The sequence below is a fragment of the Gossypium arboreum genome, chromosome 11, assembly GCF_025698485.1.
Source record: "Gossypium arboreum isolate Shixiya-1 chromosome 11, ASM2569848v2, whole genome shotgun sequence".
NCBI classification, from domain to species: domain Eukaryota; kingdom Viridiplantae; phylum Streptophyta; class Magnoliopsida; order Malvales; family Malvaceae; genus Gossypium; species Gossypium arboreum.
Window position 1 is genome coordinate 25,103,421 of NC_069080.1, and position 6,154 is coordinate 25,109,574.

The 6,154-nt window shown below is 30.3% G+C and overlaps 1 long non-coding RNA gene across 1 annotated transcript; it reads right to left on the reverse strand.

Annotated features, from left to right (window-relative positions):
* Nucleotides 1-277: 277 nt before the first annotated feature.
* On the reverse strand, nt 278-1,878 carry LOC108472485 (uncharacterized). Its single transcript, XR_001869550.2, has 3 exons — nt 1,594-1,878; nt 1,117-1,497; nt 278-717 (listed from the first exon to the last, which is right to left on the reverse strand). It is a non-coding gene; the product is annotated as an uncharacterized LOC108472485 (long non-coding RNA).
* Between the last annotated feature and the right edge of the window lie 4,276 nt (nt 1,879-6,154).

Sequence of the window (6,154 nt, forward strand, 5' to 3'; positions counted from 1 at the left end):
TTCAAATTTCAATTTAATCTTTGCCCTTTTTTAAATTTCAATAAATAAGTCATTAAAATATCTACATACTTTTCTTTAATGGTCTATTTATCATATAAAGAATTCTAATTTTAAATTTCATAGCTATTTAATCCTTGTAGCTACTAGAATTTAACTTTTACATTTTATGTGATTTAGTCCTTCTCATAATTAAGCACTTAATCGATAAAATTTTCTTATTGAGATTTTCACATGACATTTCTAAATAATACGGAACATGTAATAAAATAAAAATAAATTTTTCCGAGACTACTGTTCTAATTTCACTGAAAAATAGGCTATTACATACGGCTTTATGGAAAGAAGAAATTATTGAAAACTTTTTTGCTGAGGAAACTACACGAAGTACACTAGACATACCTTTATCAAGCTGTGATCAAGATGACCATTTGGTTTAGAGGGGCAAAAATTTCAAAATCTACTCGATCAAAAGCTGGTACAGATGGCTTGAATTAGCAGATACAACCACCAGTGATAATCGAAATGAGTTATAAAAATCCCTCTTTACAAAAATATGAAGAAATATTACATGCTGGAAAATCATTAAAAATTACATGCCCATATTATCAAATTTACAGCAAAAGAAATATTGGAGTACAAAATTTATGCCCAGTATGTCGAAATAATGAAGAATATGTTGAACACATCTTTCGTGAGTGTCGTTTTACCGAACAAGTCCTGCAAAGTATGGGAGTAACATACTCGAACAATATTAAGAACCAGAATTGGATAACTTGGTTAGCTACGGAGTTATCAACAGGAGATATGCTTTATCTTAGAAAATTAGTAGTTATATTCTAGGCCCTATGGTACAATCGTAATATGGTCTATCACAATGGAACGGGACAAAACGTTTTTGGAGTAGTTTCTTTCAGAAACGCCTACATATCAGAAATTGATAGCATGGGTATTATATTGAAAGGCATGCAAGAAAAACAGGAGACTGTTTGGCAACCAGCGGAAGGAGATAGTGTCAAAGTAAATTTTGATGCATGTTTTAACAATTACATAAGCAGCTTTGTTTCAGGGATTATTGTTAGAAATAGCGAAAGCATTAAAATGGCAGCAAGCACTTACCCAAATTTGCATGTGAGAGATGCGACAATTGCAGAAGCATGAACATGTGTTCAGGCGTTAATCTATACTGAAGAACTAGGTTTTCGGAGAATAGTGGTTGAAAGGGACTCATTTAGCATTATCAAAAAAGTGGTGGATGCAATAGAAGATGAATCGGTTAGTGCTGCTTTGATAAAAGAAAGTAAAGCAAGATTAAGAATTTTGATTATATAAAGTTTAGATTCGTACCTCGTATGGCGAATCGTGCAGCACACGAAATGGCACAGAAAGGAAAAAGGTTCGACTCTTCGATGTTTTGGATCAAGGAAGCACCAGAAAAAGTGGAAAGAATACCAGCTCTGGACAGAGGGAGAATGGGCAGAGAAGAAGTTTCGAGAATATCTAAGTAAAATTATGAAAAATGTGAGTCTTGATGAGATGAAAACTCAGAGAATAAGGAGGGAAAGGCCAGAGCAAGATTACAGGAAACAATCTTACCAGAAATATAGATCCACTCCTGCTACAAACACTGATGAAGAGACGAAAGGTAAAAAAAGAAGGCGGCTGACGGTTTGGTTACACACCGGATTTCTTTGGTTTTGTTTGATTGTTTTGTTCTGAATTAGGATTATTAGGGTTTTAATTTTTGGTTTTCTTTAAGGGCTGCTTTTGTGAAGTTTTTTTAAGTTAAGTTAGGGGAAACAGATCTTAATGGCAATTTATTTTGACAGCTAATAGTGGGTGGGATGTAACCCTTTTTTTTCTTCCATTTAATGCATCAGTAGATCTTCATTTCAAAAATATATATATATAAATGTTTTTCAAAATCAATAGTCTTTTATTATAAATTAGGTCAAATCTCATTTGATTAGCAAATATATATTTTTAAAATTATAAAAATATATTATTTATTAAATTTAAAATAAACATATAAAATGTGCAACACGTGATATAGATCTAGTAGGATTAAATTGAAAAGTTATTAATAAAAGAAGTGGGGTGGAGGTTATGGATATAACTGGCATCCATGGACAGGAATCCTTTTTAATTGTCCATTCAAATGTGGGGTAAAGGTGGATAAGGCAATCGTTACTCTTTCTATGCTCAATTCCCATTTCTAGATGGTTGTATCGTAACATTAGGGTTGTACTATAATGGAAATTAACCTTATCGAACAACAAAATCAACTTAATGCTATAGAGAACTGCACTGCATCATTATTGTTATGTTCAAAATCTGTTATGTAAAGCCATACTGATCAATACAATAATACAATTAATATGCGATGTTTTCTTTTATAATATAAAATTGGTTATTGCCCATGATTTAATTTAATAATCTTAATATGGTATGACTATCTATATTCTTTTTCATTGATTATAAAATCAGAATAATTATATTTGTAAATTATTAGAAGAAAAAATAAATTATGATAGTAAAATGTACATACATATATATATATATAATATAATATTTAAAAACATGGTGATTTTAATTGGAAGAAAAAATCAATTCACAATGATGATTATATATTACGTATCATCTGCAACATTTGCAACCGCAACACTACGACAGTATTGAATAACTGAAAGGATAAATAACTGTGGCTGCTTCCCCATTTGCAACACTAATAACAAAGACGAGTGTCGTAAAGAGAAAAAAATTGAAATGATAAATAATTGTGACTGGCTCTCCATTTGGCCGCAGATTAACGCAACATTCTCTTTCTTTTTTTTTCCTTTTAGCATTATCTTTCTGGAATTCGCCAGTAGATTTAGATACAAAAATTGCCATCATTTTGATTCCCTCAGGGTTCATCCAAATGTGGTAACATTTTTAAAATATTTATAAGGTTCTAATTATTATAATTAAAAAGTTAAAAGTGGTCCAAAAATAATGTTATTGGATAATTAAGCAATAGTTGTCACTATTCATACTGATCAGTTATGTCTCTTTTCATCAAAAGTTATATCACTTAATTAATAAAAAATGGGCCATAATTATTCAAGTTGATACCTATTGAATAATTATGTTTGTGGTTAAAAATATGACTATCCGATTGGGTAATTATGTCCATATGAAGAGATATGAGACCTTCTATAAATAGGAGAGGAATTTCATTTGTTGGATACACCTAGAAACATAGAAAAAAGTTTCTTTTTTATCTCTCACCATCTTTTATATTCTTAAATTGTTCTATAAAGAATTATTGCAGAAATTCTTTGTAGAAATTAATATCCTTGTTATGCTCTGCTCAGTACTCAGTGGACTGTTTCCTATATATAGGTGGGAGTGAATAGATCCTTAAAGAAAGTGGCATTACTACATTCCTTGAAGCTTTCGTTAATTTCTCATTAGTTTATTTTTATCCCCACTCGCCAACACCAAATACCTCTCATTTAATCAATAATTTTCTAAATTTTTAAAAAAATTAATTCACTTCACTTAGATTAGTTTTGAATGATGATTATATATTTTTCCCATCTTTATCATCGTAAACAACTGCAATAGAGAAACCCCGTTTTGAGTTTTTTGGATTTTTTCCTTGTAAGAACAATCGCCTTTGTTTATTAAAGCCATTCTTATCGAGTGAGTTTGGTTGGATCTAAATTCATTTTGAAGCGATAAATAGGCATCCAAATTCACATAAAGTTTGACGGAGTGTAAAATATTGCATGATAAATTTTGTATCTAACATAAACTCAAGTCAAATCATTATCTTTAAGGGTATTTTTTTTTCAAATGTTAGGGTTATAGAAAAGGCAACTCGACACCAAACTAAAAATGAGGCTCTTTTATCATCTTTTTGTCATCTCCTTTATTTCTTTCACCAATTTTAATTTTCTAATTTTCCTTTCTTATCTTAATAGTTAGTGGCTGTTAGTTTCTTCTTCATTTTTATTGTAGCTTTAATTTTCTTGAAAGTGGATACAAAACTTTCTCTTGTTATTTTGAGTTCTCTTTAAAGTATTCAATAAATTTCATTCTTGTTAGCTGTCAAAAGTGCAAAAATATCATCTTTGGTTGTGGTTTCATCATCTTCCTTGCTGCAGTCATTTTCAACAAAGACTCATTCAAGAGTCACCAAGAACCTATAAACCTTGTCTTTTTTATGGTTATTTGATGAATTATCAAGCATGAAATTTACTGGTATTTGAATGTTAATGATGAGTAGGCACTAAGTCTTATGATAGTTGGTTCATTGAAATATTGCATGGTTAATTTTTGGGTTAGAGACTAAATTGTAAAAATTGGATTAAATTGAATAGACTTCAAAACCTAGAATTGATGCCTTTAGGTGAACATTTGGATAGGCGAGACTGAGAGGAGAACCTATTGGGAACCAATTTAATTGTCTTGAATTAGTTTAGTAAGGTCAAAAAATGTGTAACAACCCATTTTTCAATGAAATCGGAACAGTGGTTTCAGGACAATAAATCCTATCCAAAATATATTTTATTTTTATTTTACCATATGACCTGTAATATGTTAGAAAAGACGTGCGAAAATTTTGATACAAAAATTTTATTGATTTAGTGCCTAATTAGGAGAAGGACTAAATCGCATAAAATGTAAAAATTGAATTCTAGTAGCTATATGGATCAAATAGCTATGAAATTCAAAAATTAAGGTCCTTATATGGTAATTAGACCATTAATAAAAGTATGTAGATTTTTATGGTGACTCATCCATGGAATTATAGAAAAAAATAAGGGACTAAATTAGAAATACCAAAATACATGATTAATTAAAAATATGAATAAGATGAATAGAATTATATCATCTTATTTTTTTCATCTTCAACCTAAAAACACATGAAAACCCTAGGAGAGAGAAAAGAAGCTTTTAAGGCCTAATTGGGTAAGTTCTCTTGTCCCATTTTTAGTAATTTTGGTTTTTTTTGGAATCAGAATAACTTAATGTAACGCCCCCTTTACCCGGGACCATCGCCGGAGTCGAGCACGAGGCATTACTAAACTTATTTGAGCACTTAAACAAATTTAAACAATTTATATCACACTTTCCAGACAAGCTGTCCAACTGCATTACAGATACAAAAAAAATCATATTTCGAGTTACAAAACTCGAAATCTAAATCTGTAAATTTTCCATAAATCTAGGCTCATATATCTACTTACTAATTTTTTTCTAGAATTTTTGGTTGGGCCAATTAGTACAGTTTATTAGTTGAAGTCTCCCCTATTTCAGGGTTCGGCTGCTCTGACCCCTGTTCACTACGAACCAAATTTCTCCATGTACAGAATTCAAATAACCAATACGTTTATTTCTATTAAAAATAGACTCAATAAGGAATCCATACATATATAGTATGACTCCTAATTAATTGTTTACAATTTTTAATGATTTTTACAAATCAGAATAGGGGAGTTCAAAATCACTCTGACCTTGTCTCACAAAAATTCAAATATCTCCTGATATGAAAGCCTTTTGCTTACACTGTTTCTTCTATGTGAAACTAGATTCAATAAGATTTAATTTCATATTTTATTCAACCTCTAATTAGATTTTCATGATTTATGGTAAATTTTCAAACTCAAACTACTGCTACTAACCAAAAACTGTTTTAGTACAAAATGTTGTTAACTAGTTTATAACATCTTTACTTCACTTCATTTAAACTCTATACATGCCATATAAATCTTCAAACATAAAACAAAAGCTACCGAAATTGATCTGGATAGTGTGCTTTGTTGTGTTGATTCGATCTACCCACTTCACTTCAAGTCAATCTACATAAAAATATTAAACACACACAAGTAAGCTTATTGAAGCTTAGTAAGTTCATAGGTTAAAAGTAATGCTTACCAAACATAATATTTCCAAACAATACCAAAACATTTACTAAAGTTTCCTGCGATTCACAACCATTGTTATAATAATTCACATAGTTGAGCTCAACAAGAATAACTACTCAATCTCTTTCATTTGGATCACTTCTCTTTATTTCTTATAATCAAATTAGGAAACGGCTTACGAAATTGAGTACGTCGTTGCTCAATGCCACGATTCACAACTCAGTATGGTTTTCCTCATTGAA